Source organism: Pan paniscus, chromosome 9 (assembly GCF_029289425.2).
Source record: "Pan paniscus chromosome 9, NHGRI_mPanPan1-v2.0_pri, whole genome shotgun sequence".
Classification (NCBI taxonomy): domain Eukaryota; kingdom Metazoa; phylum Chordata; class Mammalia; order Primates; family Hominidae; genus Pan; species Pan paniscus.
The window spans coordinates 109,848,068-109,872,066 of NC_073258.2; the positions used below are offsets into that span (position 1 = coordinate 109,848,068).

Consider the following 23,999-nt stretch of genomic DNA (forward strand, 5'->3'; position numbering starts at 1 on the left):
CTGTATTATTTGTTTCTGTTCTGTATTATTTGTTTCTGTTCTTTCATTCTTTTTATTTTCTTTGGGGTTTTTCTCATTGTCTTTTTTTTTTTTTTTTTTTTTAAAGACATAGAGATTCATCGGAAGTATAGCTTTTTTTTTTTTAAAGAACTCAAGTTTCTATGACATTCCAAAGAGATAGTTCAGAAATTGCCAGGACATATGCTTATTAGATACTAGAATCTCATCTGGAAAAATTGTACTGTTTAAAAATTTTTTTCCTAAGTTAGTCAACTTTAATTTTTTAGCCTTTCTCCTCCCATAAGTGTACAGATTTATGAATGTTCTCAAATTGTTATTTTAGCATTCCACAAGTTTTAATATGTATAATTATTTAATTTTAAGTATATTTTACTTTTCGTAATTCTTTATTTCACTCACGTATTACAAATATTTTAATTTCCCATCGTAGGAGCTCAAATTATTTTGTTATTGAATTCTAATTTAATCGTGATCAGGAAATAGGCTCTTGAGATACTGATAATTTGAAATTTATTGAGACTTATGGCCTGATATTGAGACAATTTTTGTAAATATTCTCTGGATCTTGAGGATATTTCGTATTTCTTATTGTTGAACACATGGCCTATAAATGTCTATCAAATCAAGCTTCAATTTTTGTTTGTTTGACTACTAAAAATTGATAGAAGGATGTTGAAACCTTCTATTATGATGGTAGATTATACATTCCTTGACATTATCAACTTTCATTTTATATCTTTTAGGGTTAAAGATAACCCCTAAGAGGATGCATATTATCCTTGGTTATTGACAATTTTTATTATTAAGCAACGATTCTCTTTACATATGCTTTATGTCTCAAAATTTAATTCACCAATATTATTAGTTTTCTTTTGATTTGTATTTTCCCAGTATGTCCTTTTTATCTTTATATTTTTAATGTTTCCATGTTTGTATATTTTAGATCTTTCTCTTAGAAATAACATTCATAACATTCATCTCATTTTAAAAAATTTTATCTGACAATATCTTTTAATTAATGAGTTACATTTGCACTTGTTATGATTGCTGATCTATTTGCACTTATTTTGCTGCATTAGGTTGCACTTTCTGTTTGTTCCTGGTGATCTGTGCTTCTTAATGTCACATTTCTGACCTACTGTTTTCTTGTTCAGCTTTCCCCTCCCTATAACTTTTAGGAATATACATACCATTTATCTTCTTTTACAGGTGTTCCTTGTGGACTTGAAATCTAAAATTAATTAGTGTCTGAACTTCTTTTTGAATAATTCAAAAGTTTTTTAATTCTTTTGTCTCTGATAATCCTCCTCTGGGCTTACTTGCTATTGGTATTCATAATTTCATTTCTCTCTTTAAGAAAAAAATCTAACAAATTAAGCATTCCTACTTTTTATACAGTCAGGTTTTTCAGATTTATCTAAATCTTTACTCATTTGCTTTCCATTCTTTATTGTATCTCAAATCTTTTTGAATTTTGTCTTTCATCTTGAGGTTTATCATTTGGAAGGTAATGTTTTGAGAGCCTGCTAGTGGTAAGCTTTCACAGTTTATGTTTATCTAAAAATGTGTTTATTTTACCCTTCTTGTTGAAAGGTAACCTTGCTTAGTATATAATTGTAGGGTTATAGTTATTTTCACTCAACAAGTTGATATCTTTGGGAGGTTTGATGTCAGTCTGACTTTCATTCCTTTTAAAATTATCTCTGCTTTGGTTTTATTGGTTGTTTTTAAGATCTTCTTTTAGTCTTTCATATTCAGCAATTTTATTTTGATATTTCTATTTTTATTATTCTGTCTGGAATAATAAACTGGAGTTCTGAATCTGAAAATGGGTTTATTTCACAAATTCTCAAAATTCCTTAGCCATTTTCTCTTCAAATATTAGATCTCCATTCTTCCTACTAGCTAATTTCTGGACCATCAGTAAAACCAATGTTAGGCTCTCTCATTTTATCCTCTTTATTTTAATTTGTTTTTCTTGTTTTTAAAATCTCCTTATTTGTCCTTAATTAGGAATAAATTTTAAAAATATATTTTCCAATGTAATAATTACCTTTTCACCTTACATCTAATTAGAATCAAAATCTAATTTTAGACTTTAGGCCTAATCTGTTTCTATATCCCAGTTATAAAGTTTTAAATTTCAATAGTTACTTTTTTATTTCTAAAAGCCCTGTTTTGCTCTACTTCCAAGTTGGTTATTTGGAGTAGTCTTATTCTTATAAACTTTTAAATTCCATTTTTGATTTCTTTAAACATTTTGCACAGAGTTATTTTATATTCTGAATCAGATAATGGCAAAATCTAAAGTCCTTGGGAAAGTGGTGCTAAAACAATTTTGTTTTTTCCTCCTCGGACTCTTGCTCATGGTGTATTATTCCTTCATTTGCTTAACACTTTCTATTTTGAGCTCATTATTTGTGTGTGTGTGTGTGTGTGTGTGTGTGTGTGTGCGCGCACCTTCCTTAGAAGCTGTGCATGTTAATCTACTTTAATGTATATGAATTAGAAAGAAAAATATCAAATCCCTTGATGCAGTCCATGTTATAAATCCATTTATACTTCTACTTTCCTTTGTCTTATTCTTTCAATCTTCATGCTTATTTTTTCACTTAAAAAACTTTGGGGACTTCCCTTATATTACTAGATGATTTCTGGTAGCTGGAGCCCTTGGGAAATTCATTTGTCCATTCACACTGCTTGGTTCAATACAACACTCTGAGAGAACTTTATTCTACCAAAGACAATGACTGATTGGACTTTAAAAATAGTAACTTCTATAAATATGGCATAATATCAGGCAGCCATGTTTCTAGCTGATCAAATAAACTTTTAGCCCTACAAAAGGCTCATAATTATGAGGTAATAAACATGTAAATTTCCCTTTCTGGCATAAAACTAAAGGTCCTGTAGGTTCTAAGTTAGTCCTGAGTTTTTGTATTAAGACTGCATTAATGCTGTTTATTAGAAATTACTTTCTCAGTCCCAACAAATCACCTTAAAATTCATAGTGTATGGCAGATCCTGAGTGCCACATGAAAAGCAAGGACTCAAAGGTTAGAGACCTAAATTGAAATTAAGATTAAGGTAGATGTGAGTCAATTCAACTTAGGAGTTATTGCTGGTCCTGAGTCCAAGGAAGAGGCCATTTAATGATTCATCCAAGGAACACTAAGAGTTCCAGGATATTCTCTTGGACATCTGGAAACTTGGGTTATTTTATCTGAGCATGACTGAAAATTTGGCAAATATTTTTCATACTTAGGTTGGACACATATCGACAAGATAAGATGGGTATTTGATAAGCTCTCATCTTTATCATTTATTTCTTTAAATTTCAGATTCCTGATGTATTTTCGTCACAAGATGTGGTCATGGTTGCACATGGGTTGAGAGCTCACAGTAGTTCAGTAACTAAGATGTTGCTCTAATATTGGTCTCCCTTGCAGACATTGAAAGTCCAATATGCTATCGTCAATGACAGTTCATGGGAAAGTTGACATAATAATGCTTCAATTTTTCCATTTGTAAATAGGCTATTTCAATAATAAAGTAGGGAGCACAACTGAGAAATGTTTGAAAATGTAAATAGTTTTTGTTTCAGAAAACAACCTTATTTCTCCAACACAGTAATATTTCTTCTTTATGTAGCTAAATCTCTCTAACACGAGGCTCCCACACAAGCTATTGAGACTTCACCTAGATGGTCTCAATGGCCTTAGAGACATACATATTTCTTTTTTTTTTTTTTGCACTTTTTTGTATACTGTATTTTATTTTTTAAAATTTATTTTCTTTAATTTTTTTTACTCTTTTATTTCAGTAGGTTTTTGGGGAACAGGTGGTATTTGGTAACATGAATAAGTTCTTTATTGGTGAATTCTGAGATTTTGGTGCACATAACACTGTACCCCGTGTGTAGTCTTTTATCCCTCGCCATGCCTAACCCTTTCCCCTGAGTCTCCAGTGTCCAGTGTGTAATTCTTAGGCATTTGTGTCCTCATAGCTTAGCTCCCACATAAGGGTGAGAACATAGGATGTTTGGTTTTCCATTCCTGAGTTACTTCACTTAGAATAATAGTCTCCAATTCAATCCAGGTTGCAGCGAATGTCATTATTTCCTTCCTTTTTATGGTTGAGTAGTATTCCATGGTGTGTGTCTGTGTGTGTGTGTGTGTGTGTCTGTGTATAAATGTGATATATATATATATGTTGAATAGAAAAATAAATAAATATATATAAATGTTTTATCTACTTGTTGATTAATGGGCATTTGGGCTGGTTCAATATTTTTGCAATTGCAAATTGTGCTGCTATAATCATGTGTGTACAAGTATCTTTTTTGTATAATGACTTCTTTTCTCTGGGTAGATACCTACTAGGTACTAGATATCTAGTAATGATCCAGTAATGTAGATTGCTGGATCAAATGGTAGATCTACTTTGAGTTCTTTAAGAAACCTCCACACTGTTTTCCATAGTGGTTGTACTAGTTTACATTACCACCAGCAGTGTAAAACTGTTCCCTTTTCACCACAATCATGCCAACATCTATTATTTTTTGATTTTTTGATTATGGCCATTCTTGCAGGAATGAGGTGGTATTGCATTGTGGTTTTGATTTGCATTTCCTTAATAGTTAGTGATATTGAGCATTTTTCCACATGTTTGTTGGCCATTTGTATATCTGCTTTTGAGAATTCTCTATTCATGTCCTTAGCAATATTTTTGATGGAATCGTTTATATTTTCTTGCTGATTTGAGTTCTTTGTAGATTCTGGATATTAGTCCTTTGTTGGATGTATAGATTGTGAAGATTTTCTCCCACTTTGTGGGTTGTCTGTTCACTCTGCTGATTATTTCTTTTGCTGTGCTGAAGCTTTTTAGTTTAAGTCCCATCTATTTATCTTCGTTTTTGTTGCATTTGCTTTGGGTTTTTGGCCATGAAGTCTTTGCCTAAGCTAATGTCTAGAAGGAATTTCTAATGTTATCTTCTAGAATATTTATGATTTTATGTCTTAGGTTGAAGTCTTTGATCCATCTTGAGTTGATTTTTGTATAAGGTGAGAAAGGATCCAGTTTCATTCTGCTCCACGTGGCTTGCCAATTATCCCAGCACAATTTATTGAATAGTGTGTCCTTTCCCCACTTTATGTTTTTGTTTGCTTTGTGGAAGACCAGTTGGCTGCATTTGGCTTTATTTCTGGGTTCTCTATTCTGTTTCATTGGTCTATGTGCCTATTTTTATACCAGTACCATGCTGTTTTGGTGACTATGGCCTTATAGTTTGAAGTTGGGTAATGTGATGCCTCCAGATTTGCTCTTTTTGCTTAGTCTTGCTTTGGTTATGTGGGCTCTTTTTTGGTGCCATATGAATTTTAGGATTTTTTTTCTAGTTTTGTGAAGAATGAGTGGTATTTCGATGGGAATTGCATTGAATTTGTAGATTTCTTTTGGCAGTATGGTCATTTTCACAATATTGATTCTACCCATCCATGAGCATGAGATGTGTTTCCATTTGTGTCTTCTATGATTTCTTTGAGCAGTGTCTTGTAGTTTTCCTTGTAGAGGTATTTCACCTCTTTGGTTAGGTATATTCCTAAGTTTTTTTTTTTTTTGCTGCTATTGTAAAAGGGGTTGAATTCTTTATTTGATTCTCAGCTTGGTCACTGTTGGTGTATAGCAGAGCTACTGATTTGTGTACGTTAATTTTGTATCCTGAAACTTTGCTGAATTCATTTATCAGTTGTAGGAGCTTTTTGGATGATACTTCAGGGTTTTCTATGTATATGATCTTATCATCAAACAGTGACAGTTTGACTTCCACTTTACTGATTTGGATGCTCTTTATTTCTTTCTCTTGTCTCCTAGCTCTGGCTAGGACTTCCAGTACTATGTTGAATAGAAGTGTTGCAAGTGGGCACCCTTGTCTTGTTCCAGCTCTCAGGGAGAATGCTTTTAATCTTTCTTTCTTCAGTATAATGTTGGCTGTGGGTTTGTTGTAGATGGCTTTTATTACCTTAAGATGTGTCCCCTCTATGCTGATTTTGCTGAGAATTTTAATCATAAACGGATACTGGATTTTGTCAAATCCTTTTTCTGAGTCTTTAGAGATGATCATATGATTTTTATTTTAAATTCTGTTTATGTGGTGTATCACATTTATTGACTTAAGTATGTTAAACCATCCCTGCAACCTTGGTATGAAACCCACTTGATCATGGTGTATGATCTTTTTGATACGCTGTTGGATTTGTTTAGCTAGTATTTGGCTGAGAATTTTTGCATGTATGTTCATCAGGGATATTGGTCTGTTGTTTTCTTTTTTGTTATGTCCTCCCCTGATTTTGGTATTAGAGTGATAGTGGCTTCATAGAATGATTTAGGGAGGATTCCCTCTTTCTCTATCTTGTGGAATAGTGTCAATAAGATTGGTACTAATTCTTCTTTGAATGTCTGATAGAATTCAGCTGTGAATCCATCTGGTCCTGGACATTTTTTTGTTGGCTTTTTTTTTTTTATTACTATTTCAATCTTGTTCCTTGTTATTGGTTTGTTCAGAGGTTCTAGATCTTCCTGGTTTAATCTAGGAGGGTTGTATGTTTTTGGGAATTTATCCATCTCCTCTAAGTGTTCTAGTTTATGCATATAAAGTTGTTCATTGTAGCCTTGAATAATCCTTTGTATTTCTGTGGTATCAGTAGTAATATCGCCTGTTTCATTTCTAATTGAGCTTATTTGGATCTTGTTTTCTTGGTTAATCTCACTAACGGTCTATTAATTTTATTTATATTTTCAAAGAACCAGCTGTTTGTTTCATTTATCTTTTTTTTTTTTTTTGCTTGTTTCAATTTCACTTAGTTCTGCTCTGATCTTCATTATTTTTCTTCTGCTGAGTTTGGGTTTGAATTGTTCTTGATTCTCCAGTTCCATAAGGTGTGACCTTAGATTGTCTATTTGTGCTCTTTCAGACTTTTTTATGTAAGCATTTAATGCTATGAACTTTCTTCTTTGCACCACTTTTGCTGTATCCCAGAGGTTTTGATAGGTTGTGTCACTATTATTTTTCAGTTCAAAGAATTTTTTAATTTCCATCTTTATTTCATCGTTGGCCCAACAATCATTTAGGTACAGGTTATTTAATTTACATACATATGTTTGCATCGTTTTGAGGGTTCCTTTTGAAGTTGATTTCCAATTCTATTCCACTGTGGTCTGATAGAGTACTTGATGTAATTTTGATTTTCTTAAATTTACTGAGACTTGTTTTGTGGCTTATCATATGGTCTATCTTGGAGAATGTTTGATGTGCTGATGAATAGAATGTATATGTCTGCAATTATTGGATAGAATCTGTAAATATCTGTTAAGTCTATTTGTTGTAGGTTATAGTTTAGGTCCATTGTTTCTCTGTTGACTTTCTGTCTTGATGACCTGTCTATTGCTGTCAGTAGAATATTGATGTCTCCCACTATTCTATCTTCTTTCTTAGGTTTAGTAGTAATTGTTCTACAAATTTGGAAGCTGCAGTGTTAAGTGCATATATATTGAGAATCGTGATATTTTCCTGTTGGATTAGTCCTTTTATAATTATATAATGTCCCTTTTTGTCTTTTTTACATGCTGTTGCTTTACAGTTTGTTTTGTCTGATATAAGAATAGCTACTCCTGTTTGCTTTTCATGTCCATTTGAATGGGATATCTTTTCCACCCCTTTACCTTAAGTTTCTGTGAGTTCTTATGTGTTAGGTGAGTCTCCTGAAGACAGCAGAAACTTGGTGAATTCTTCCATTCTTCTATTCTGTATCTTTTAAGTGGAGCATTTGGGCCATTTACATTCAATGTTAGTCTTGGGATGTGAGGTATGATTCTATTTGTTGCGCTATTTGTTGCCTGAATACCATTCTTTTTTTCACTGTGTTATATTTATATAGGTCCTGTGCTTTAAGGAGGTTCTATTTTGGTGTATTTTGAGGATTTGTTTCAAGATTTAGAGCTCTTTTTAGCAGTTTTCATAGTGCTGGCTTGGTAGTGGTGAATTCTTTTAGCATTTGTCTGGAAAACACTGCATCTTTTGTATTTATGAAGCTTAGTTTCTCTGGTTACAAAATTCCTGGCTGATAATTGTTTTGTTTAAGGAGGCTAAAAATAGGTTCCCAGTATCTTCTTGCTTGTAGGGTTTCTACTGAGAAATCTGCTGTTGATCTGATAGATTTTCATTTACAGGTTACCTGATGCTTTTGCCTCACAGCTCTTAAGATTCTTTCCTTTGTCTTGAATTTAGACAACCTAATGACTATGTGCCTAGGCAATGATCTTTTTGTGATGAGTTTCCCAGGTGTTTGTTGAGCTTCTTGTATTTGGATGTATAGCTCTCTAGCAAGGCCAGGAAAGTATTCCTCGATTTGTCCCTCAAATATATTTTCCAAACTTTTACATTTCTCTTCTTCTATGGGAACACCAATTATTCTTAGGTTTGGACATTTAACATAGTCCCAAGCTTCTTTGAGGCTTTGTTCATTTTTTTAAAATTCTTTTTTCTTTGTCTTTGATGGATTGGGTTAATTGGAAAGCCTTGTTTTCTAACTCTGAAGTTCATTCTTCTACTTGTTTGAGTCTATTGCTGAGACTTTCCAGTGCCTTTTGCATTTCTCTAACTGTGCCCTTAATTTCCAGAAGTTGCAAATGTTTTGTTGTTGTTGTTGTTGTTGTTTTTGAGATGGAGTCTCACTCTGTCACCCAGGCTGGAGTGGATTGTTTTTTATTTATGATATTTCACTGAAGAATTTTCCTTTCATATCCTGTATCATGTTTTTTATTTAAGTTGACTTCACCTTTCTCTGGTGCCTCCTTGATTAGCTTAATAATTTCCCTTCTGAATTCTTTCTCTAGTAATTCAGATATTTTGTCTTGGTTTGGATCTATTGCTGGTGAGCTGGTATGATCTTTTGGGGGTGTTAAAGAATCTTGTTTTGTCATACTACCAGAATTGTTTTTCTGGTTCCTCCTCATTTAGATAGAGTACATCAGAGGAAAGATCTAGGATTCAAGGGCTGCTGTTCAGATTCTTTTGTCCCATGGAGTGCTCCCTTTATGTGGTGTTCTCCCCCTTCCCCTGGGAATGGGGCTTTCTGAGAGATGAGCTGTAGTGATTGTTTTTGGTCTTCTTTGTCTAGCTACCCAGTGGGCTACCGGGCTCTGGGTTGGTGTTGGGGAGTGTCTGCAAAGAGTCTAGTGATGTGATCTGTCTTCAGGTCTTGTAGCTGTGGATGCCAGCACCTGCTCCAGTTGAAGTAGCAGGGGAATGAAGTGGACTCTGTGAGGGTCTTTTGTTGTGTTTAGTGTGCTGGTTTTGTGTTGATTGGCTTCCAATCAGGAGGTGGTGCTTTTAAGAGTGCATCAGCTGTGGCCCTATAAGTAGGATGCAAACTTGCCCTAGGGACACCTGGTTAAGTATTCAGGTTTCTCAGATGGTGGGCAGCTACATAGCGCTCCCAAGAGATTATGACCTTTGTCTTCAGCAGCCAGGGCTGGTAGAAAAAGACTAACAGGAGGGGGCAGGAATAGGCATATCTGAGCTCAGCCTCTCCTTGGGCAGGGCTTGCTGTGGCTGCTGTTGCAGGTGGCGGTGTGGTTCCCAGGCCAATGGAGTTATATTCCCAGGTGGATTATGGCTGCCTCTGCTGAGTCATACAGGTCACCTGGGAAGTTGGGGAAAGCCGGCAGTCACGGGCCTCACCCAGCTGTCACGTAGCCGGCAGTCCTAAAGGCCAATCTCACTCTCACCATGCCCCCTCAACAGCACCGAGACTATTCCCAGGCAGTTGGTGACTGTGGCTGAGAACTTGCCCCAGACTATGTGCTTCCCCACTGAGGAAGCAAGCTAACTCACAGTGTTTCAGCATCTCAGGGAGTCTGCAGCGGTGATCCAGTTCCTTTAGAGGGTCTGTGGATTATCTTGGCTTTCCTGGTATATTCCTGTGGTTGTTCTTGGAACAAAAGTTCAGGATGTGAGTCTCCACATCTGCTCTGTCCCTTTGAGTGGGAGCTGCAAGCTAGTCCTGCCTCTTATCTGCCATCTTAATCCCTGTATCCAGCTTATTATTATTATTATTATTATTTTGAGATGGTGTTTCACTCTTGTTGCCCAGGCTGGAGCGCAATGGCACGATCTCAGCTCACTGCAACCTCCACCTCCCAGGTTCAAGCGATTCTCTTGCCTCAGCCTCCCGAGTAGCTGGGATTACAGGCATGTGTCACCATGCCTGGCTAAGTTCGTATTTTTAGTAGAGACGGAGTTTTTCCACGTTGGTCAGGCTGGTCTTGAACTCCCGACCTCAGCTGATCTGCCTGCCTTGGCCTCCCAAAGTGCTGGGATTACAGGTGTGAGCCACCACGCCCGGCTCAGCTCATTATTTTTTAAACATAGCATGTAAGAAGCCTTAGGGGCCTAGTTTTAGATGCTTTTAATCAGAAAGAAATGACATTTGTTTCTGCCACACATCTGAGAGTATTACTAACCGGGACACATTTTAATTTACTTTCTGGATGTGGGATTTCTCTGACTGTACCCATAAGTGAACAGACCTATGATTGTGGATCATAAATTCTTAAAAGGTGGCTATCATCAATGGTAATTTTTAAAAAATTTTTTCTTACCACGTTGATAGCAGAGATTTCCTTATAAGCTCACATTATTGGAAGTTATATATATATATATTTTTTTTTTTTGGCTCATTCTTTTTTTTTTTGAGACAAAATCTCGCTCTGTGGCCCAGGCTGGAGTGCAGTGGCACAGTCTCTGCTCACTGCAAGCTCCGCCTCCAGGGTTCACGCCATTCTCCTGCCTCAGCCTCCTGAGTAGCTGGGACTACAGGTGCCTGCCACCACGCCTGGCTAATTTTTTGTTTTTTTTTAGTAGAGATGGGGTTTCACTGTGTTAGCCAGAATGGTCTCGATCTCCTGACCTTGTGATCCGCCCGCCTCAGCCTCCTAAAGTGCTGGGATTACAGGCGTGAGCCACCGCGCCCAGCCAGCTCATTCTTTCATTAATGCTGAAGTCTGGATTCTTTTGGAAATCCAGTGAATCCTATGCACTTTTCTTAAAATATTTTTGTGTACATAAAACACATAGGATTATAAATTATTACAATTACATTGAAGTACAGTCATCAAATACTAAAAACAGTGATATATTAGTATATATGCTTCTTATTCATGCATTAAATAATAAGATCTAGTTACTTGCCTAAAACTATTATAATTACAAAAGAGTAATGAGTGTAGTCATCATTTCAAGGTAGTTTGCAACACTGTGATGTGATATGAAATGTCTGATTTCTTTTGGAGGCAAAGGTAGTTACTGGTGAAATTACTATGCTCTGTTGCTTACCTTTTGTAATTGAAGCCTATTTTAATTAGAGGCATATGAAAATACAGATGTAATTTTTTTCCCCATATAAGTTCACAGATTCCTTGAATTCTTGCACAAATATTAATATTTTGGGAGTCCACAGACTCCAGGTCAAAATTTCTGGACAGGACTAATTTCTTGTTGCCTTTTTCATAATCTGAAAACTCAAAGCTCCTGGTCTTAGCATTTGCCTCCCAGTTACCCTGACCTTACAGTTCTCTCTCTATGAGGATTCTGTTACTTTCTTTTCTTTTTTTTATTTATTTATTTTATTTTATTTTGAGACGGAGTCTCACTCTGTCGCCCAGGCTGGAGTGCAGTGGCGCGATCTCGGCTCACTGCAAGCTCCGCCTCCCGGGTTCATGCCATTCTCCCACCTCAGCCTCCCAAGAAGCTGGGACTACAGGCGCCCGCCACGACGCCCGGCTAATTTTTTTTGTATTTTTAGTACCGGCGGGGTTTCACCGTGTTAGCCAGGATGGTCTCCATCTCCTGACCTCGTGATCCACCCACCTCGGCCTCCCAACGTGCTGGGATTACAGGCGACAGCCACTGCGCCCGGCCAAATTCTGTTACTTTCTTAGAGATCAACACTATATTTCAAAGTTTGCTTTCGTTGCTTATACTGTAGCTTCTTATATTGTAATAAGAAGGCTCTTTTTATTATATAGGCGTGGTATAGGCTGCCACACTGCCAAAAGTAGAATTGTATATTTCTTCCCTTATTATAAGATCTTGGAGGACAGAGACCTTTTCTTTTTGTTGTCGTTAAACCCACAAAAATGGGTTCTACGTGTCATAGATATTCAGCAAATATTTGTTGAATGGATAAGTAAATAAAGACATGGCTGTGGGACCCAAAGGTGACCTCTGACTTCTCACTTCCCAAGGCCATCTATGTGAACTATCAAAAGAAGCATATAGTTTCAAGGTTTTAAAAAGCAATCCTCCTGTGAACACAGCGTAACCTATGTTCACAGTGAATATTCTATCTGGATCTATATATAGAGCTAATGAGTGAAGCGTATACCAGGAATGGCTATATATAGATTTATCTAGCTCCAGAGAGCAAGGGAGATTAAAACAGAGCTTTTATGCAACTTTTGAAAGATGGTATCATTTCCTGCATTTTAAATTACTCTAATAAAATCATTTTGAAAGAGAAACATTTTACAAGACTGTCTCCTAAACACTCCACTTTAAGTACCATACTTCCATCTGAAGATAGATTAGTTTTCATTTTTGTTTAATATCTTAACCTCAAGGGCAAAATCTGCCAGACTTCTCACTAATGCTGCTTCCTCATAAGCTGCTGCCAAATGGAAGGTGACTGATTATAAATCAAACTTTGGGACAACTATAGTATAGCTTCCCCAACTGTCACTATTTCAAGCTACTATTAAGAACAAGAAAAAGCACCCAGATGTGTTAGTGACATTTTTTGTTATGAAAGATTAAAATGGGATCCTTGCTATGTTTGGTTCCCAGTGTAATTAGTCTTTCCTTTATAAAATATCACTGCTGTATTATTCCTTCTGCCATTTGTTGAGAGCAAATTATATATTACTTTTAGCATTTCATTCACCTCTTATCTACCAAAACGTGGTGCTGAGTAAGAATTGGACATTTTGTTCAGGATGTGTGATATACTAGAATGCCAAGTCTGTAGAAAGAAGACAAATGTGAGCACAAAGAGAGAAACCACAACAGAACCATTTCAGATTTATCATGCTCAAATGTAACGCACTACGCACATACACATCCATTTTAGAGAGGAGAATGGTGGATAGCCCACACACCTGTCCAGCTAAAAGATCAGAAAAGAACATTTTCCTCTTCGTTTACTGCCAAATATTTAGGTACCTTACTGTTGTGAGAGTTCCCAGGCAATCTTCAGGATAAAAACCAAAAAAAAAAAAAAAAAAAAAAAGAGGAGAGAGATGGCAACGATATTTCCTGGCTTTTTAATCTTTTGCCTTTGCCACATTTCCCTGGATTGAGTGTTGGTCGATGAGTGACTAATCTTTGGTAAATCATCAGTGGCTGAGATGAGAAGTGAGCAGGGCTAGTGGGTATTTGTTGTGGGTTGAATGTGTCCCCCCAAAAGATATGTTAAAGTCCTAGCCCCCAGGACCTGTCAATGTGACCTAATTTGGGGATGTAATCAGTATGAGGTCATTCTGGATTAGGGTGGACCTTAATCCATTGATTGGTGACCTTTTATGATGATGAAACTCTGGACACAGAGACACACAGGGGAGAAGGCCATGTGAAGACGGAGGTGGAAGTGGAAGCGATGCAGCTACAAGCCTAGGAACTCCAAGGACTACCGGCAACCAGCAGAAGCTGGGAGATGGATTCTCCCTCAGTACCCCAAAAATAGCAACCACATCTGCAGACACCCTGGTTTCAGACTTTTCATCTCCAGAACTGTGAGAGAATCAATGTTTGCCTGTTTTTTTAAATTTTAAGTTCCAGGGTACATGTGCAGGATGTGCAGGTTTGTTATATAGGTAAACATGTGCCATGGTGATTTGCTGCACCTATCAACCCATCACCTGGGTATTAAGCCCAACATGCATCAGCTCTTTTTCCTGATGCTCTCCCACCTCACCCCACCCCACCCCCCCACAGGCCCCAGTGTGTGTCATTCCCCTCTCTGTGTCCATGTGTTCTCATTCTTCAGTTCTCACTTATAAGTAAGAACATATAAGTGTTTTTGTTTTGTTTTGTGGCGTTCTATTTTCTGTTCCTGCGTTAGTTTGCTGAGGATGATGGCTTCCAGCTTCATCCATGTCCTTGCAAAGGACATGATCTTATTCCTTTTTATGGCTACATAGTATTCCATGGTGTATATGTACCACATTTTTTAAATCCAGCCTATTATTGATGGGGATTTGGGTTGATTCCATGTCTTTGCTATTGTGAATAGTGCTGCATTGAGCCTGTGTGTGCATGCATCTTTGTAACAGAATAATTTGTATTCCTTTAGGTATATATCCAGTCATGGGATTGCTGGGTCAAATGGTATTTCCAATTCTAAATCATTGAGGAATTGCCACACTGTCTTTCACAATGGTTGAACTAATTTACATTCCCACCAACAGTGTAAAAACATTTCTATTTCTCTGCAACCTCGCCAGCCTCTGTTGTTTCTTGAAATGTCTGTTTTAAGTCAACCAGTTTGTGGGACTTTTTTTACAGCAGCCCTAAGAAACTAACACAGTATTAGTCATCAATAAAGTGTTTTCTGGCTTCAATGATTTTTGATAATTCTTTGTGTTATTTACTTTGTTTGGTCTAAAACCAAGAATGCCAGCAACTATGCCTCAAAGTCCATGGGGCTTTTTGGGTTGTATCTACATTCGCTTTCTTTGTGTTGTTTTTTCCAAAAAAATATTATTATTAAAAATAAACTTTAAAAATCAGGGGCCATTCTCATCTTGATTGATCAAAATCTTCTGGCCCCTGCCCCCACCCCCTTCATTGTCAGTGAATTTTTAAACTCCCCACACATCTGGCATACACATATTGTTAAGGATAATGTATGAACAAACAAGAAATAGAAAAAGAATTCTTGCAGGGTCTCAAATGTTAAATAACAATGGATACACACTGTGAATTTCTGAGAAGAGGTCTTTTGAATGATCCATGTGTTGGCCTGTGGGCTAAGGCATGATTTCTTCCTAGAAGCTTCTCCCAGGGCAGGCACTTTCTGATCCAGAACAGTCAGAGATTGCCCTATTCAAAGCATCACACTCTGGTGCCGTAGTATTTTCTCTTAGCTGACACTCTTTCTCTATCTCTGGTCTATCTCCTTTGTTAGATTCAAGGGGTCCTAGAGCAGGGTCCCATTTTCATTCCATCTTTGTATCTTTGTTTTCAGCATCCTGCCTGGCAAAGAGCAGTTTCTCAGCCTTGGAATGACAGAGTCTCTGCCCTCCAGGGCCCCACAGTACAAGCTGGCACCTCTTCTCAAAGCAACATTGACAAATGGCAATGGCTTTCTATTTGAGCCCACATTTGTTAATGCTGCTTTTAACAAGAAGTGCCAGCATGCTATACTGACACACACAGCACCATAACAACAAAATAAAGTCATCTGCACAAAACTAAGATTATCCTAAGATAAGCCCCTACAGCCGGGGAGGGAAGTGCAAGAGAGGGGAGTCAAAATATTTACAGATACGTTTTAGATCCAGAAGATATTCTCACATTTCTGGTTATTTACATTGTTCTACCGAAATCTCTCTCTAGCAGTGACTTCAGTTAGCTGTGGATGCCCTGGCTTTAAATTAGCCATGGTGTTGTTATTGACTTTTGGGAGCAAATCTAAGCTACTCCATATTTTAGCTGATCTGTCAGGCATTGCCAGCAGCTGCAAATCAATACGATCCCCCTCACCCTACCATACTCGTTGGCCAGGATTTACTGGCTGCGGCTGTTCTGTGTTAATGCAGTTCTTGGAGTGGGCCTGTCCTGGAGATGATTATTTATTTTCAGGAGGTGGCCTTCTCACGGGAGCCCATCCATCCCATGTCAGCACACCTTGTCCACCAGCTGCTGTGGCTGCTGTGGGCATCTTGCCAGCCCAGCACTTCCAGCAGAGAGTGGCTTTCTCTGCTTCCTCTAATCCCCCTTCCCTGCCATGTGAATTTCCATGATAAATCACCCAAGAAAGATTTCCAATGCGTTTTGACAGGATGAGACTGTGTGATTCAGCTTGATCTCGTTAAGAGCCCTATAGCCAAATCCTCCAAAGCACAGCAGGTGAGGAAAGCTTGCAAATTGTGGATGGCTTGTCTCTCCAGCTGAGGGAGAGACTTAACTGACACTCTGCTGCCTTTCCGCCCTTGACCTAAAGGAGGGAAGAATATTTGCTGCACATTTTCATTTGCAAAGTCCCTGTGTTCAGTGAAGGCATTCTTGTAAGAGCTGAGTACCCAGGCTTCTAAAGAATGTATTAGCCCTCTTCATTCATTCATTTATTCATTCATTCATTAATCCATTCATTCATGCTACAAACATGTGCACAATAAATATAACAGGCACTATGGTAAATGATAAATAAGACACAAATTCATGCTCTCCAGGAACTCACAGTGTAGGGATAAATAGACATACAAATAGACGATTAAACACCAGTATGTAGAGTGCAGTGGTATAAAAAAGCACCAAATAGTACAACAAGAAGGGGCATCAAATTGTGTCTGGAAGGGGTGGTGATGAGGAAGATGAGCTTCCTGGTGGAAGTGATGCCTAGACTAGTTTTAAAGGATGAATGGGAGTATTCATCTGGGGATTTGGGGTGCTGGAAGTGGGATGTCTTAGACAGGGAGGGAAGCCATGAGTAAAGACTTCCTTATTAATCTCTATTGCCTTCAATCTCAACTTGCTCATGGGTTGTGATTCTCACATTAGCTCCTTTTGTGTGGTTCGTCCCCAGTTGTGTGTTAAGTGACTGTCTGACCATAGCTTGCCCTGACTCAGTGTGGATTTCATTGCATGGACCATATTTTAGCATCCTGCTTAAATAATCTTGGCCATCTTCAGGTTTTTCCTTGATTTGGGGTTTACTGCTCTCCTCTTGACATTGCCAGCTTATGGTGGTTTTTACTGACTATGCAACCAATTGAAAAATAAAACACATTTCCTTGGAAACAGGATGACAGCAACCTCTGTCCAGGTTGACAGGAAATTCAAGGCTGGATTTATGTTTCTCTATATTTTTATTTCCAACCACCTTACACATAGGAGGGGCTCAGTATATACTTGGTAAGAGAATGAACAAATGGGTGGCCCAAATAACAGGCATCTCTCTTCTTCACTGTCTGTAATTATTCCAAGAGCAGAGAACAAGGATAGCCATGCCATTGTTATAAAAATTCAACTTCTCTGCACAGTTAGAAGGAGGAACATGTAGGATTTGAAGGAGCCTGAAGTCAGATGACCCATGATATGCATGACATGGAAACCATACAGAAAGGAGAGTGCCCAATAAATGCAGGCACCTTGAGCATAGGGGCTGCAGCCTGGAAACTCGAGTGGAAATGATGATGGAGTCAGATTAGTCTTTATTTTGTCTGCAGTCTCATATTTAGGACTCTGCCTTGGCTAGACAGGCAGACACTTTTATTCTGCATATGAGAGAGGTGGGAATGCTTTTTCCAGGCAATTAGCTTAAAAAAGAGTGAGGTTCCTTGGCTTTACTGAAATGCCAGAAAAGACTGTGAAGTCTCTAAAGATAAGAAAAAAGCCAGGGTGGTAAATGAATTTTATTCATTAGGATGGATACTCAAGTATTTTTTGCCTCTAAGAATGTTTTGTCCTTTGTACATTGGGGTGGGGCTTCTGCAATACCATTAGCCATAATAACAGCAATAAAACCATCTTACATTTGCATGGTACTTTGCAGTTGAAACGTGCTTTTATGAATGTAATTCAAATTATAGAAGAGACTTGTTGGGGCAGGATGGGAGGAAGATGTTTTCAAAGAATGATTGTTCCTGTCTTTTAGGAAATTTAACAATTAAGTCTTTGCTTATGGAGTCTGATTCAGGCTCAGAAACTACAGTTTACACAGTAGGGCTTCATGATTAGGAGAGTGAGCTTTCTTGTCTGTCCCGACCACCCCATGGCCAGTTGCCTAAACCCCACATTGTCCCTGGAAAAGCCCTCAACTCTTCGTCAGTCAACTGCACTCAGAATGGATATCACTTCTGCAGTCTTGGCTTCTGCTCCTGGTTGCTTAGTTTCTAGAGACTGTAGGCTGAAGAGCAGAGTTTCCTAAGAAGTCTGGTTGGGTGGGTGACTTGTACTTGCCCCTTGGACCACAGTTGAGATGTCTCTGTCACTAAAACTGATCTTTATCACAGTCCCAACACAGGGCTGTGTTCTGCCTCTTTTTGTTGCCCTTGTCATGGTAGTCATCACTAATTTTGATGCCTGTAATTCTACCTTAGTCTCTCTGTTGTACCTACTGCAAACTACAACCACCATGGCTACCATTTTATACCTCTTTTACCACCTGCGATATGTAGGCAACTAAACAGCAACTGAGTCCTGTATACAACTTGCATTCTGTGGGGTCCTTTGGCTTCTTACATTCTTAGGACCAAGAAGACAGGATTTCATGACATAGCTATCCCACTTGATACCAGGTTTGGCTCTTGCTTTTGTAGATAAGCATCCTGGCAGAAGTGGCAAGCAACACTTTACCTCTTCATCAACCGATGCATGCTTGGTGGAGAAAACAGCTGAACCCACAGGGCAAATTTTAATTATATACTCTTTCAATATAAGAATGTTTGGCTACACTTCCACTTCCTGATCCTACCAGCAGGAAGGAATAATAATCACTGCTTCCAAAGGGCCAGGCAAATAATATGCATTTATTCTGATTCTCATAACCATCCTGCATGGATATCGTCCCCATATAATAGATTAAAAAAACTGAGGCTCAGAGAGGTGAAGTAATTTGCCCAATGTCATACCAATGGTAAGGGCCAGAACTGGCTTTTATACTCAGATCTGTCTGGCCTCAAAGCCCCATGCTCTTTCCACTCCACGTTGCTGCCTCCTGCCTTACTTTCTGCAGTTGACTCATGCTAGGTCTTAGAGGAGGTGCCCAGAACATAAGCAGGTTATCTAAAGTCATCCTATCTTTGAAAAAGTCCTTAGTGATTTTGAGTTGTAGGACTAAATATTCATTATCTTATTTAAGCCTCACAAAACCTCTATGAAGTTGAGAAGGCAGCAATTATTAAAATAGTTATTTGTGGATTGAGGAAACTGGAGCTTAGCAAGGTTAAATGACTTCCCCAAAATTACAAAGCTAAGAGTTGATGGAGAACAGGTTCATTTCTACATTTTCTGGTTTCAATGTCCTTACATTTTAATGTAACCTCACTCTAAGTCTGATTGAAAAAATAAAATATATTTTATGGAAAATACAAAAAACCCCAAAACCCTACAGAGAATAAAATAAAAATCATGTAATTCTGACTTTCAAGGAACCTGTGTTTTCCTGTCTGCCTCTTTGTAGGCAGAATAGACTTTTCTATCGTTCCCATGCTTGCAGGAACCCCTCTCCACTCTGAGACATGATTATGCCCATCTATGAGACAATGGGGTTGGGCAAAGCACCAGGTCGGGGAAATATGAATCATCTACCTTTTCCTGTACATCAGGGGTGTCCAATCTTTTGGCTTCCCTGGGCCACATTGGAAGAATAACTGTCTTGGGCCACACATAAAATACGCTAACACTAACCATAGCTGATGAGCTAAAAAGAGAAACAAAGATCCATACAAAAAACTCATAATGTTTTAAGAAAGTTTATGAATTTGTGTTGGACTGCATTCAGAGCCATCCTGGGCCACATGCGGTCCATGGGTCGCGAATTGGACAAGTTTTGCTCTATGTGACTCTTACAGATTTGAGTCTGCGTCCTGACTTCAGCAATCTTCTTGCTTGTCTCAGGAGACCTGGGTTCCACTCAGGACTGTCCAGGATTGGTGGCTTTGATCCTTACTCAGGTTGGTAGTTAACAAAGACTTCTCTGGTTTATATTCATGCAAGTATATCAGAAGTTGCCTCGGATAGAAGAGATCAAAGAAATACACTGGGTCAGCTTCCTTAAAATTGTTTGCTTCCCTTAAAACTTAAAAAAGTTAATGACCATGAACTTCTTCACTAGATTTTCTCCCTAAGGCAAGAGACATCTTTATCATTAAGTGAGATTTTGAGGAACCAATTAGAGTGTTAAATTCTTGCTTATAATTATTGATCCTTCTACTGGGAGTAGTGCTCTGTGTGTCTTCAGCTCGTACATGAAGGAGTCAGGACTGGGACCCACTCAGAGTCACAGGGCTAGTGGAGGAGGTGGGAGAGCATCCTGCAGTGGCAAAATGAGGGTGGCCTGAGCAAGCGCCTAAGGATGGAAATAGGATTTCTAGTTTGTTCTGTTTGATTTTCTCAGAGCTACCATTTCTTTACTTGCTTTTATTTGGCTTCCTAGAATGCAGTGAAATGTTTTGATCCCTGCCTAGAAATCCTAGCTTATCAAATTCACACAAGGACTGAGGAACCCTTTGAATCAAAGGTGGAGATTTCTCAGATCCAGGATTTGATCAAAAGCAAGTTTTATGTTCTCCCTAGCCCCTCCTGCAGGCTTGGTTTCAACTCACTGAAAAGCAGAGTGATTCTCTCTTACAGATACTTCTATCTCTGCTTTTCTTTCTGTTCTTTTCTTTGTCCTCCTCCCCTATTCACCCACATTTCTCAATCTGAGTCTGAGAAGCAGAGCCATGCTTCTCAAACTTTACTGGGAAAGCTCCTCACCGAGGGATCTTGTTAAAATGTGGATTCTGATTCAAAGAGCCTGGGGTCGGGTCCGAGAACTCCACGTGGTGGTCACCTCTGTAGAGTCATGAGAGTGCTGTGGGGGCTGCAAGCTTGGCTGCAGACTGATCCACGTATATGCTTTGTGGTTTAGGGGACCTGCTATGATGTTGCTGTGGTCTCAGGGTGACCCAAAGTTGTCAACAACGAGGAACAAAACAACTCTTTGCCCCACTTTATGTCCCTATAGAGCTCTCATGTGACTCAACACAGGCCCAGATGTTCCCTGTCCCTCATGAGGCTCACTGTGCCAACAATGCTACCATTATTGCTCCTGAGGTCTTAGCTTGCCGGGCATTCCCATGGCCTAAAGGAGGGCTGATATTAGAAGTCCTTTACTTCCCCCCTTTTCCTGCTCCCTGGCTTGGTTTTCTGTAGTGAGAGAGGTTCTCCTCTCCATCTAGGGACATGAGGGCAATGTCTACATGATACTTCCAGAACATGCCAGGAGTGGAGAAAAGTTGGAATCCGTGGTGTTGTGACCACTAGGTGACTCTTGATAATCAAGTTCAGTGTTGACTGACTTGACTGTTTTTCAACAGAGTTGAATCGTTTTGATTAGTTTTTTTCCCTTGTAGTTCATTCTTCTTGGTTTCTTACCTGATTAACTGGAAGAGTTTGACTGGTATAACCTTATGGTAGCGCAGCCCTCTGTGATGAGGTTAATTGCTGTGTAAAGGTAGTTTTAACCATATTATCCTTATGCAACCAGGTTGCTCTGAGTTTCCTGTTTTGCATGGCCTCCTAGGAGCCAGGACATCAGTTTTCCAGTTTAGAGGAGTCAGTCCTTAAAATTTAATTGCCCTTGAAAAATGTTGCTGCCGTGAAGTTGGGAGTCAAAATAATTTCCAACCAATTATTTTTCTGTAAATTTAAGTGGATACTGATTCTGTGCTGGAAATCTGAAAGATTCTTGAGTTCTACAACTAATTCTCAATAGGAAGGCATAGAATGTGGTCTATGTATGGTAGGAGTTTTCGGGAGCAGAGGTAAGATGATTGTGTTGGTTGTCATGGTCTTTGGTGAAAGGACCTGACCTAATTCTGTGATAGCAATTGAGAGGTGGTGGGAGAAGTGAATCCTGAAATACTAGGAATAACAGGAGAAGGCCTTACCTAGGACTGCTCCACTGACCATAGGCCCTGAGGGGAGGCACCAGGGAGAAGGCTAACTTGATATGGCACAGGGACACTATTTAGTCAGTCCAAGAGCAGAGTCAGAAGCAAGGGGGTGCAGCATCATGCACCCTGCAGAAGTAAGTCCACCCTGAAATCTGCTCTGGACAGCTCTGACTGGTGCCTCTCCCACAGTCCCTGACCACAGAAGTGGTCCTAGATGCCACAGACTTCAGCCAAGGGCGCTTCCTTGTTTGCCATAGTTCATTGGTTTGGGGTGGACACCTGAGCCCAGGGTGAGAATCCAAAGTCTGACAAGTGGCTTGTGACATGTTCTGCAGTGAGGCTCTGTCCAAACAGAGGTGAATGAGATGAACTCGGTTAGGGGCATTCTCTATCTGATGGGTGCAGGTATAAGGCAGTGATGTGGAGCTGAGACTGATAGCCGCATTTGGCCAAACATAAGAAGTGTAGGCAGAGGAAGCTGCTAGGAAGGAACATTCCTCCTATTTCCTTGTGGACAGATTACCTAGAGTAGCATTCCCAGCCTCTTTCTGCCCCTCATCCACTCCTTTTGAGAGAAGGAGAAGTGGCATTTTGGCTGGAATTTAATCTTCCCTCTGCCATGCAGTGACAGGTAAGCTTAAGCCCTCTGCCCCTGCAATTACTTCAGTTTAATTCCAGGGTTACATGTTAGAGAACCCCCTTGGTGGTAACCTAAGCTACATTCTGCAAACAGCTTCACCAGTAATCAAGATAATACTTTAATCTCCATCTGCCGGATCACTATATCTATCTCTTTAGTCAGTTCTGAACTTGACTTAAAAAAAAAGTGATAATTTATTGATTCCCCAAACTCTTAACAATGGTACATGAACTGGGGACCTCGGAAAGAAGATAATGTGTCCAGTTTGGGGATTAAAAATAACGGATATAGCCTAGGCTGGTGGCTTTTCACCCTGTCAGTCTGCAGTGACCTGTATTTGGCTGTGTGGCTAGTTTTTGCTGCTGTGTAGTTGGCTTCTAGTAGGCCTGGCCTTGTAGGTGGCTTAGGCCCTGGGCTTAATTAAGGGAACCACATGGGAAAATGATCTTGGTGGCTCACTGCAGATTATGGCGGCTTTGCCTACAGGCAAAAGGATATTTTTATATAGGAAAGGGTGGTTTTCTATACAGACAGCGTTGTGTATAACGGGGCTGCTGCTTGGGCCTTAACAGATGCCCAGCTGAGAGGTCAAAAACAGCTGACCTTGAACAAGGCTGTGGCTTGTCTTAGTATTGCAGGGAAGGCTGAGAGAGGGATTTAATCATCAAAAGAGAGTCTTTGAATCTCAGTGAAGGCTTACCTTGAAACAGGTAGAGTTCCAGGAACAATTTTTTTTGCTCCTCTTGCTGTGCTTCTACAAAGGTACCTAAATTCCATGTGGACCTTACTAGTGTGTATATGAGGTTTCCAGCTGTGAATTGTTAATGCCAGGCCTAACTCATCTGCTATTGAACTGGCTGCCTCAAATTCCATTAACTGCGCTCAAGGACAAAAGGGAATGGGGGCAGAGCAATTTCTAGTGTTCTTTGTCTTTTATAATTTATTTTAAAGGCCACAGCACCTGATATTCCCAGGCAGTCTCCCATCCAAGTACTAGACAGGCCCAACCCTGCTTAACTTCTGAGATCAGGTGTGTTCAGGGTGGTATGGCCTTAGACAAGTGTTCTGTCTTAAGAGTGTCTCCTGGCTGGGTGTGGTGGCTCATGCCTGTAATCCCAGCACTTTGGGAGGCCAAGGCAGGCAGATTGCCTGAGGTCAGGAGTTGAAGACCGGTCTGGCCGACGTGGTGAAACCCTGTCTCTACTAAAAATGCAAAAAAATTAGCCAGGCGAGGTGGCATGTGCTTATAATCCCAGCTACTCGGGAGGCTGAGGCAGGGGAATTGCTTGAACCAGGGAGGTGGAGGTTGCAGTGAGCCGAGATGGCACCACTGCACTCCAGCCTGGGCGGCAGAGCAAGACTCCGTCTCCAAAAAAAAAAGTGACCCCTGTGATGCTGCCTC

The 23,999-nt window shown here is 39.3% G+C and overlaps 1 pseudogene; it reads right to left on the bottom strand.

Annotated features, from left to right (window-relative positions):
- Positions 1-23,546: 23,546 nt before the first annotated feature.
- On the bottom strand, positions 23,547-23,655 carry LOC112441211 (5S ribosomal RNA; annotated as a pseudogene).
- Between the last annotated feature and the right edge of the window lie 344 nt (positions 23,656-23,999).